We start from the raw sequence: 12037 nt of genomic DNA, 5'->3' as shown, positions 1-12037 counted from the left end.
GGGCGACTGCCTGAACTGCTGCCCAGCTGTGCACTACTCAGACCGGAGGCAGATGTACCCGGTTGCTCCAAAATGCTAGGAATACAATCCTGGAATACAATCCTGCCTACCAACCATTGAAGCATTCAATAAATCTGGGAAGGTCAAGCCAAAAAGGCATCGGCAATGCTGGGAGTATAACAGAGGGACGTGTTTGCGACCAAGCTGTAAGTACCTGCATGAGTGGGGGAAATGCCAGGGCAACCATCCGGCCACAACTTGTTTCAAAGGTAAGCAGCCCTTCCGGGGTGGCAGGGAGCACTTCCACCAGGGTAACCGTAGTGTCCCCAGTCCCTCCCAGGGTGCGGCCGGAAACCGGTATTAATACTAACCTTGGTCTGGGCTTCTCACCAATTAAACTTCAGCCATTGAAAGTCCTCCTTGATTTATATCTAAACAGGAAAGCCACGAGATATCTGTGGGATGGGTTTTCCCTCAGCTTTAGAATCCCTGTGTCATTCACACCCAGCTCCGGTAACCCCCCTAATCAGAAGTCAGTAAAGGACATGCCAGAAATTGCAAAAAAGAAAATATTTAAGGAAATTGCCGCTGGGAGGGTAGCTGGCCCCTTCATGGAGCCTCCTTTTGAGGGTTTACACATTTCGCCATTAGGTATTGTGCCCAGTAAGGCCCCGGGCAAATTCCACATGATTCATAACCTGTCCTACTCTAGGGGGGTGTCAGTTAATGATGCAATACCTCAGGAACTCTGTTCTGTGAAGTATGCCTCCTTCGATCAAGCGGTAAAGTTTATTTGGGGATTTGGGAGGGGAGCCCTACTAGCAAAGTGTGACATTGAGTCAGCCTTTCGTCTCCTCCCAGTTCATCTGGAAGACTTCCATTGGCTGGGTTTTAAATTCTAGGGGGCGTATTTCATAAAGTCATGCCCATGGGTTGCTCAGTAGCCTGCGCAGCCTTTGAGACCTTTAGCACATTCCTGGATAGGGCCCTTCGCTTTAGAACAGGGTCCAAAGGGGTGGGGCATTATTTGGATGACTTTATTCTCGTGGCAAGTAACCCGCCCGACTGCATAGCGTTGCTACGAGCATTTACATTCTTGGCCGGGGAGCTTGGTGTCCCTTTGGCGAATGATAAAACTGAGGGTCCAGTCACAACCAGGACCTATTTGGGCATAGAGCTTGATACAATCGCACAAGCATCCCGCCTACCCAAAGAAAAGTTGTTGTTGTTGTTGATGATGTTTAGTCATTTAGTCGTGTCCGACTCTTCATGACCCCTGGACCAGAGCACGCCAGGCACTCCTGGGTCTTCCACTGCCTCCCACAGTTTGGTCAAACTCATGCTGGTAGCTTCGAGAACACTGTCCCACCATCTTGTCCTCTGTCGTCCCCTTCTCCTTGTGCCCTCCATCTTTCCCAACATCAGGGTTTTTTCCAGGGAGTCTTCTCTTCTCCTCAGGTGCCTTCCACGCTTCCACTTCGTTCATTGACTTTCCGAACTCTGGATCTCTGATGAGCTGACGGATCTGAGGACCGTCAAAGATGCCAGCTTTCAACTTCTCCATGGTCAGTCCTGGAAAAGCCTGGCACAAGTAAGTGAAGCAGTCACCATCCTTGTCCAGAGCCTTGGTGAACTGCTTGATTAAGCCGAGCTTGATGTGCAGCGGTGGGAAGAGTATTCTGTGTCTGTCCACCAGAGGGTCGTTGATGACATTCCTTTCTTTGCAAGGCACCAATTCCTCCCACACAGGCCAGTCCTTCTTCATGTAATGCTGAGCACGGTCCCTACTATCCCACATGCACAGAAAACATGGGTACTTGGTAAAGCCAGACTGTTGTCCCAACAAAAAGTTCACCATCTTCAGGTCAACACAAATAAACCACTTATGCTGATCATAACCAATTTTCTCCAGCACATACTTCACCGCTTCATAGTTCTCCTTCAGTGTACTCGAGTGAGCCAGGGGTATAGAGGCAAACTGGTTGCCGTTGTGCAGCAGAACACATTTCAGTGATCGCTTGCTGCTGTCAATGAACAGTCTCCAATCTTTGGGTTCGTACTGTGGCACTCCAAGCTTGAGCAGAAGCTGCGCAATATCTGCACAGTACACCAAGTCCTTCTCGTCCGAGAAAAAACCGAGGTACTCTTGATGCCTGTTGCGGAAGAAGCTGATGCGAGCACTGTCAGAGGGTTACAGACGCTTCAGGTTAATAATAATAATAATAATTTATTATTTATACCCCGCCCATCTGGCTGAGTTTCCCCAGCCACTCTGGGCGGCTCCCAATCAGTATTAAAAACAATACAGCATTACATATTAAAAACATCCCTAAACAGGGCTGCCTTAAGATGTCTTCTGAACGTCAGGTAATTCTTTATCTCTTTGACATCTGATGGGAGGGCGTTCCACAGGGCGGGCGCCACTACCGAGAAGGCCCTCTGTCTGGTTCCCTGTAACCTCACTTCTCGCAATGAGGGAACCGCCAGAAGGCCCTCGGCGCTGGATCTCAGTGTCCGGGCTGAACGATGGGGGTGGAGACGCTCCTTCAGGTATACAGGACCGAGGCCGTTTAGGGCTTTAAAGGTCAGCACCAACACTTTGAATTGTGCTCGGAAACGTACTGGGAGCCAATGCAGATCTCTCAGAACCGGTGTTATGTGGTCCCGGCGGCCACTCCCAGTTACCAGTCTAGCTGCCGCATTCTGGATTAATTGCAGTTTCCGGGTCACCTTCAAAGGTAGCCCCACATAGAGTGCATTGCAGTAGTCCAAGCGGGAGATAACTAGAGCATGCACCACTCTGGCGAGACAGTCTGCGGGGAGGTAGGGTCTAAGCCTGCGTACCAGGTGGAGCTGGTAGACAGCTGCCCTGGACACAGAGTTAATCTGCGCCTCCATGGACAGCTGTGAGTCCAAAATGACTCCCAGGCTGCGCACCTGGTCCTTCAGGGGCACAGTTACCCCATTCAGGACCAGGGAATCCTCCACACCTGCCCGCCTCCTGTCCCCCAAAAACAGTACTTCTGTCTTGTCAGGATTCAACCTCAATCTGTTAGCCGCCATCCAACCTCCAACCGCCTCCAGGCACTCACACAGGACCTTCACCGCCTTCACTGGTTCTGATTTAAAGGAGAGGTAGAGCTGGGTGTCATCTGCATACTGATGAACACCCAGTCCAAACCCCCTGATGATCTCTCCCAGAGGCTTCATATAGATATTAAAAAGCATGGGGGAGAGGACAGAACCCTGAGGCACCCCACAAGTGAGAGCCCAGGGGTCTGAACACTCACCCCCCACCACCACCTTCTGGACACGGCCCAGGAGGAAGGAGCGGAACCACTGTATAACAGTGCCCCCAGCTCCCAGCCCCTCTAGACGGTCCAGAAGGATGTTATGGTCGATGGTGTCAAAGGCCGCTGAGAGATCCAGCAGAACTAGGAAACAGCTCTCACCTTTGTCCCTAGCCCGCCGGAGATCATCAACCAGCGCGACCAAGGCAGTTTCAGTCCCATGGTGAGGCCTGAATCCCGATTGGAAGGGATCCAAATGGTCCGTTTCCTCCAGGCGTGCTTGGAGTTGTTCAGCAACCACCCGCTCAATCACCTTGCCCAAGAATGGCAGATTTGAGACTGGGCGATAGTTGGCCAAATTGGTCGGGTCTAAAGATGTTTTTTTAAGAAGCGGTTTAATGACCGCCTCTTTCAGCGGGTCTGGGAAGGCTCCCTCACAGAGGGAAGCATTCACCACCCCGCAGAGCCCATCGCCCAGCGCTTCCCGGCTCGCTTTTATCAGCCAGGATGGGCAAGGATCAAGGAGACAGGTGGTCGGTTTCACTCGTCCAAGCAGCCTGTCCACATCCTCGGAGGTAACAGATTGGAATTGATCCCATGTAACAGGACCAGACAGAACTCTAGCACTCTCCCGCCCTGGCCCTGCTCCCACGGTGGAGTCTACCTCCTTCTGAATCTGAGCGATTTTATCTGCAAAAAACTTTGCAAAAGCATTGCAGGAGATCTTGGGGTTCCTACCAGGCCCCGGTGGTACAGGTGGTTCTGATAGATTGCGAACCACCTGAAAAAGTCTCCTGCTGCTGTTTTCTGCAGATGCAATGGAGGCGGCGAAGAAGGCCCTCTTCGCCGTCGCCATTGCCACTTGGTAGGCTCGTCCCTCAACCCTTCCTTTCTGTAATGTATGCATGATGTTTCTGGGGGTGGTCTTGATAGGCTTGGTAGGCTTGGTAGGTTACATACGCTTTAGGTCACAGACTCCACTAACCCAGAAATAGTACCTCAGGTTAAGAACTTTGCTTCAGGATGAGAACAGAAATTGTGCTCTAGCGGCGCAGCGGCAGCAGGAGGCCCCATTAGCTAAAGTGGTGCTTCAGGTTAAGAACGGACCAGCAGGACGAATTAAGTACTTAACAAGAGGTACCACTGTTCTTGGTTTGAGGCAAAAACTCATGTGTGTGTGTTTGTGACATGTTAGGCTCCTCTGCGCAATGTAGAGCTGGATTTGGGCTGAGAGGGGCCAATCGAGCGAAACGGACCTTTGCTGTCACCTGAAGTTTGTTCGTGCTTGTGTGGCGGGGTCAGTAGAGAGGGTACATTTGTCTGGAAAACCAAACCAGCCCTCGAAATAAATTCACCAGCTGAGTGGGGGAGGGGGGGGAGACGGTGATAATTGTTTCTACAGCAGCCAGTCTGGTGAGGAGCACCTGGGAGCATAGCTGTCAACTTTTCCCTTTTCTTGTGAGGAATCCTATTGTCGTAGGAAACACCCCCCCAATCATTCAGTTTGTACAAACTTCACACACACTCACACTACATACGCTACACTTCTGTTATAAATTCATAGAAAATCAACCATACATCGGATTTTCACTGTTCCACTTTTATTTTACTCCATGAAAGAAGGACTACAAAATGGGGAAGGTTTGATACAGGGCAGCCATAATCTCTTCATCATCCCAGCACATCCACAGGAGCCCTGCCCAGTTGCTATGCCAACCCTGATGGTCCTAGACAGAAGACCATCAAGATCACAAATAACTTGCATATGGGAGTGGATTCAGCATGGACTGGAACAAAGGACAATGATCAGATCTTCCCTCAGGGGGCAGGAAACTGCAAACTCCCCTCTGTCACCTGGAAAGTACTCATGGGGAGGGGGAAAGGGGGAACCAGCCAGGTGACAGGACACTCAGGTTACCACCACAACTCGTCCCTCAACCCTTCCTTTCTGTAATGTATGCATGATGTTTCTGGGGGTGGTCTTGATCTACAGGGTGGCAATTTCAAAAGTCTTTATAAGGCCTTGCACACCATTTTTCTGGGTCCCTCCTCTCTCCTGCGGATGAGGGGAGCACCCTGTTGCAACAGTTCAATAAAGGCCAAGCCTACAGGCTGCTGTTTAGCTCCAAGTTATCCTGGTTGGTGCCTTTGTTTTTGTTCAAGGGAGCCCTCGGATTTTTCCGTTAACACTATTTGGAATAAAGGAATATCCCTTTTAAAAAGGGAAACATTGACAGCTATGCCTGGGAGGCGGGGGAACTACAACAGGACTGGTCTCCTGGCAGTGGGGTCGCTATTGTGAGGCAGGGCAAGACATCAGCCAAGGCCGGGGGCATTAATGGAGTGCAGAAGTCCTCCTGGTGCACCAAAACTGCGTCCAGCACAGCTCTTGGAGTATCCCAGTGGATGAGAGCCAGGCTCCGCAGTGAGTGAGCAGCTGGGGGGCATAGCCAGTGAGGGGCCTTCTGAGTCTAGGGTCCTTGGATGACCAGCGGCAGAGCATATGAGGGGGGCGTGGCTGTTGAATGGTTTCTTTAAATGTAAAGGTTCATCATTGTTCCACCTGATGTGTATGTCTGTAAGGGGCCAGAGCAAAATAACAGCTGTGAAACATAGCAGGTGCTGCTGAGTTGTGTTGATTAGGCTGTGTCAGAAATTGGGTGTAGTATATAAGGAGCAGCACCTAGCTCTTCCATGACCCTGGGGGTTGGGTCTGGTTTGTTGTTGATGTATTTAGTGTATAAGGAGTTTTTGTTTTTGTAATTAAAACCTTGTTTAAGTTATTTTTGAGTCCCTTTTTAATGCATGGTCTCCCCAGCAAGCTCTCTGCAGTGCTCCTATACTGCAAATAGCCAACAGTGGCGTGCAGGGCCTTGCAGAGCCAGGCAAAGGCCAGGGCCAGGTAGACAATGTGCCCCCCCTTTTTTTACCCTGGGGATAACTGAAGTCTTATAAATAAGTAAGTATATAAACAATTTTCACAAACGTTATGCTGACAAATAATTTCAAGACTTGAACCATATCTGCATATAAAGACAAAATGGAAAATATAAATATACAATTGTTGTTGTTGTTTAGTCATTTAGTTGTGTCCGACTCTTCGTGACCCCCTGGACCAGAGCACGCCAGGCACTCCTGTCTTCCTCTGCATCCCGCAGTTTGGTCAAACTCATGCAAGTATCTTTGAGAACACTGTCCAACCCTCTCATCCTCTGTCGTCCCCTTCTCCTTGTGCCCTCCATCTTTCCCAACATCAGGGTCTTTTCCAGGGAGTCTTCTCTTCTCATGAGGTGGCCAAAGTCTTGGAGCCTCAGCTTCAGGATCTGTCCTTCCAGGGAGCACTCAGGGCTGATTTCCTTCAGAATGGAGAGGTTGGATCTTCTTGCAGTCCATGGGACTCTCAAGAGTCTCCTCCAGCACCAGAATTCAAAAGCATCCCTTTTTCGGCGATCAGCCTTCTTGATGGCCCAGCTCTCACTTCCATACATCACTATTGGGAAAATATATACAATAGTGCTTTTTTAAAATACATAGGGAAAAGGATTATTTTAAGTATTTACATTTAAAAACGCTTTCCTAGCATTGTGAATATGCTGACCGAGGCCCCCTTTGGAATTGGAGGCCCGGACCAAGTGGCCCTTATCCCCCCCCCCCCCGTCTGGGCCTGGTGGCGTGTGCCCTGATAGGCATGAGATAGCCGCTCAGGTGCATGGTGCAGCGTGCATGCCCTGCAGCTGGGGGTGGAGACAGCCGCTGATGGCGGACATTCAGCGAGTCACCCGCCCATGACTCCCAAGCCTTCCCCTGTTGTCAAAACAAAGGGGGAAGCAGAGAATGCCGCCAGAAAATTGGCAAAGAAGAAGAAGAAGAAGAAGAAGAAGAAGAAGAAGAAGAAGAAGAAGAAGAAGAAGAAGAAGAAGAAGAAGAAGAAGAAGAGGAGGAGGAGTTTGGATTTGATATCCTGCCTTTCACTCCCCTTCAGGAGTCTCAAAGCCGCCAACATTCTCCTTTCCCTTCCTCCCCCACAACAAACCCTCTGTGAGGTGAGTGGGGCTGAGAGACTTCAGAGAAGTGTGACTGGCCCAAGGTCACCCAGCAGCTGCAGGTGGAGGAGCGGGGAATCGAACCCGGTTCACCAGATTACGAGTCTATGGCTCTTAACCACTACACCACACTGGCTCAGGGTAGGCTTGGGAGTCACAGGCAGGCGGCGTGCCAAATGTCACCTCCTCAGCGAAAACACCCAGGGCGGACCACCCCCACCACACACACCCTCCTTTGCTCCTGTGGATGTCCTACTTGCTGGCCGTGGGACTGATGCCAGGAGACTGGGTAACAATACTGACTTAACTGCTCCTGGCAACCCTGAAATCGGTGGCCGAGAAAATATTTCTAATTGTTTTTAGTAAAGGTAAAGGGACCCCTGACCATTAGGTCCAGTCGTGGCCGACTCTGGAGTTGCGGCGCTCATCTCGCTTTATTGGCCGAGGGAGCCGGCGTTTTGTCCGCAGACAGCTTCCGGGTCATGTGGCCAGCATGACTAAGCCGCTTCTGGCGAACCAGAGCAGCGCAGGGAAATGCCGTTTACCTTCCCGCTGGAGCGGGACTTATTCGATTGACTTATGGGGGAAAAGAAAGGAGCTGGTTGAGTGGCGATCTCGTGGCAAGGGGAGGAGGCTGTGTGTGTGTGGCTAGTTAATGCAAGCTGAGGAGTTTTTTGAATGCTGGACGCCATTTTGTTGCACGTGCTGCTGCAAACTTTGCAGTGCAAAGCCAGGCTGGGGAGCCATCTTAAGTTGAGGCTGCATAGGCCTTGTGGTGCATGGGATTCAGATTCTATTCAGTTGAACCTCTGGTTACAAAGTTGGTTGGACAGTGTTCTCGAAGCTACCAGCATGAGTTTGACCAGACTGCAGGAGGACAGGAAGACTGGAGTGCCTGGAACAGGTGAGGCTGCAGGTCCCTTATTTTGGCTGCTGGTCCCTTATTTTCAAGGCTGCTGGTCCCTTATTTTCAAATCTGTAAGTTGACAGCTATGTTGCTTGAACTGGCCTTTGACCCGCCCTCGGCCAAAAGGAAAAGAGGCTGACTCCTCGGCTCAAGCCTCTTTTGCCGTTCTTCCTTCCAGGATCAGGGTCAGGAGCGCATCCAGGCGGCCGGACTTTCCTTTTGCCGGGGGGGGGATTTGCCCCTCCCCGAGGCTAGGCTGCATTTTAGCGTGCTCGGTAAGGCACGTTGCGGCCTTTTTGGAGCTTTTCCCTGGCAGCAGGGGGGGGGGAGCCGGCTCCTCCACCGGCAGCTGCTTGCCCAGGGCGCTGCCAGCCTGAGTGGGCATCCTGGCCCCTGAGTCGGCCGCTAGTTCAGCCTACCAGCTTTTTGTGACGGCCAGCGGTGGCGTGGACCCCAGCTGGCCGCAGCCGCGGGCTGCTTGTGTTGTAAACAAAAATTGCCCTTTTCCCCTTATGGGGTATCCAAGAGCCCATATAGAGTCCTTACATAGGTTCCCTATTGGTAGGAGAAAATAACAGAGGCCAACCAGAGAATATTGAGAAGCAAAGCAGCTAGTAAGACTGATCTTTATTGATCTGTTGCAACAGGGTGTTCCTCTCACACGCAGGAAAGGACCCAGAACAAAGGTGTGCAAGGCCTTATAAAGACTTTTGAAATTCCCACCCTGTAGATCAAGACCACCCCCAGAAACATCATACATACATCACAGAAAATTAAATGTTGTTTTTCTCTTGTCCTTGTTTATCTCCGGTCTGGCAGGATTTCCTGGGTAGCCTGGCCAGGCTTTTGTAATGATAAATACTTAGTTCCTGGGCTCACACCCTATTCAAACACAGACATACCCTTAAGACAGGATTTGTGAAGGAAAAGACAATGGGGAGGCTTTTCCAGTTTGACCTTGCAGAGAAAAGATTTGGTCAGGTTAGGAATCAAAATGGTTCCAGGTTGGCCTTCCTGCGCTGATCTATGTATGTGCCTGGCTGGTACACTTATGAACATTACCATATATCTAAGACCATAAAATTCCCATTACAAGCTTGTATTGGGGGGGGCATCGCTCCCCACCGCCGCCTGCCCGGTGCTCCTTCCGACCCAGGCGGGTGGCGCGGGGCTCCAGCAAAGCCGCGGCCTGCTTGCTTTTATGGCGGGGGGGGGGGGGACGGGCACCAGGAGGGTGGCACTGCCCTCCCCAAAAGGCGCAAAACGCAAAACAAATGTATCTGTGTATTGGCTCACTAGGGAAACTTCAGAAATCCCTGAGTGGTAATTCCTGGCATCCTGATACCTGAGTGCCAGACAGGTAGCCATTCCAGAAATAACAAACCCAGATGAAGACAAAAGGGTGCAGTTAACTTGCCTGGGAAACAGGGAAATGTAAATATCTCTTTTGCTTCACTTGATGGGTGTTTGGTGGAGGGCAAGGGGAACCATGGGGCAGGGTCCAGGATGCTCAGATTACTGCCACCAGACCTCCCCTTTCATGATGTAACCGTGATGTAGTTTGGAGGGGTGTAACATGGGAATTAGCAGCTAATAAAAGTTTGGGTTCTCTTTTGTTCTGGGCTTCCATCTTGTTCCACCTGGTGGCAGGTGGGAGTCCTGTCACGACAGTCTTCAATCAAGACCAAGCCTACTGGCTGCTGTTTTGCTCTGGTATTCCTGGCTGGGGTCCTTGTTTTTTTGTCCAAGGGAGCCCTCAGATTTCTCCGTTAACAGGGAGCATTGACACTAGAGCAGGCAAAATTATTTGCCCCCACCTCCCTTACAAAGTGGTACAAGGCTGCTTGCAAACAAATAAATGGGTGATAAAACGTTATTAATGTAAGGTTACCAGGTGTCCCTGTTTCCTGGGGACAGTCCCCAGATTTTGGAAATCAGCCCCTTGACAAAATCCATTGAAGTTGAAAAGTGTCCCCGGATTCATTGAAAAAAATCTGGTAACCTTATATTAATGGTTTATGCAGCTTTCGTGTGGATTCACCCAGAAGTTGGTTCTGCCTCCTTTCTGTGTGATGCCATGATCTTTTTAAAAAACTGCCTTTTAATAATATTTTAGAGTGCATTTTCCTCTCAAAATCATTTCCTTCAAAATACCCATTTCTAAATGTGTTCTTGTTCATGTTCTGCAGAAAAGGCCACCCAGAATTCCAGATGTTGCCACTTCTAGCGAGGGAATGTGGCAATCAAAGAGCAGAGGTTGCCAGAATTACCACCTAAGGTCCTGCGTTTCAAAATGCAGCCGCCTGCGATCTACGGAACTCCTAGCCTCAGGGTGATGTCCGCAGACACACTGAACTTAATGGGGATGGCTAACCTAGGTTCCTTGACTTCTGTGACTCTGTGCCGAGTGGAAGAAAGGCGGTGTGCACATCATACATTTAAAGCACACCCAAACACAGGAATCCTGGGTATAGCCGTTTGTCAAGGGTGCTGGGAACTGTAGTTCTTAGGAGGAAGGGAATGTGCCGCAAATGTATGAGGCATGCGTAGTTGGATACAAGTTCCATCATTTTTAAGAACAGTTAAATGAATGGAGGAACATAGGCCTAACAGTGAATATTTGTCAAAACAAAAAAAAATCCTTCCAGTAGCACCTTAAAGACCAACTAATTTAGTTCTTGGTATGAGCTTTCGTGTGCATGCACACTTCTTCAGATACACAGAGTTTAGATACACAGATAGGTAGCCGTGTTGGCAGACCAACACGGCTACCTATCTGTAAGTGAATATTTGTGTTAACAACTAATAAATGAACACGTGGGGGGGGGGTCTCTCTCCTTTCACCAGGTGCTACAGCCCATCTCTGAGCAGATGCAGCCGGGCACTGCACTGCAGGAACAGATTCTGGAACCTGCTGGAGGAAGAGCCTGTGGAACTCCCAGAGACAACTTTCTTCTCTCCATGCATTATGAAGAGTCCAGGCCGCACCAGCACTCCCTGCCTTCTACGTGTGTGGTGGCCCACTGTATGTGAGCATGAGGTGGAAGGATCTGGCGTAGCGGTTTTGCTGGAGGCAGGAGAGCTCCGACGGGTACAGATGAAAGGGGCTGGCCAGGAACAGCAGCAGCAGCAGCAGCAGGATGGCGCTGAGGATCATCACCGTCCTGTTCCATATGGTGGGGAGCTTCTGGGTTCGGAGGCAGGAGATGATTGAAGGCTCTTGTAGGCTGGATCTGGAAGGAGAAGCAAATGGTTCAGATTCGTAAATCTGGTTGTTGCGACAGTTCTTTGAATAATAATAATAATAATAAATAATAATTTATTTATATTCCGCCCTCCCAGCCAAAGCCAGGCTCAGAGTGGCTAACAACAGTAAAATAACACAGCATTCTTTATGGACTTAGGTAAAGGGACCAAGGCACCATTGTATTACCGTATGTTCCAACGGAGGACCTTAAGGTCCACAAATGGCAACATTTTGGAGGTCCCGGGTCGCAAGGTGGTTAGACTGGTCTCAACGAGGGCCAGGGCCTTTTCAGTACTGGCCCCGACATGGTGGAAGGCTCTGTCACAAGAGACCAGGGCCCTGCGGGACTTGACATCTTTCTGCAAGACAGAGCTGCATTTTAACCTGTATTTTAAATTGTTTTTTTCCCCCTATTATGTTTTTACTGTATTTTTACTGGTGTTAGCCGCCCTGAGCCTGGCTCTGGCTGGGGAGTGCAGGGTATAAATAAAAATATTTATTATTATTATTATTATTATTATTATTATTATTATTATTAGGAGATGCCACC

This window comes from Podarcis melisellensis (assembly GCF_964234715.1).
Source record: "Podarcis melisellensis genome assembly, chromosome: 8".
Taxonomy (NCBI): domain Eukaryota; kingdom Metazoa; phylum Chordata; class Lepidosauria; order Squamata; family Lacertidae; genus Podarcis; species Podarcis melisellensis.
This window is presented reverse-complemented; position numbering follows the sequence as displayed.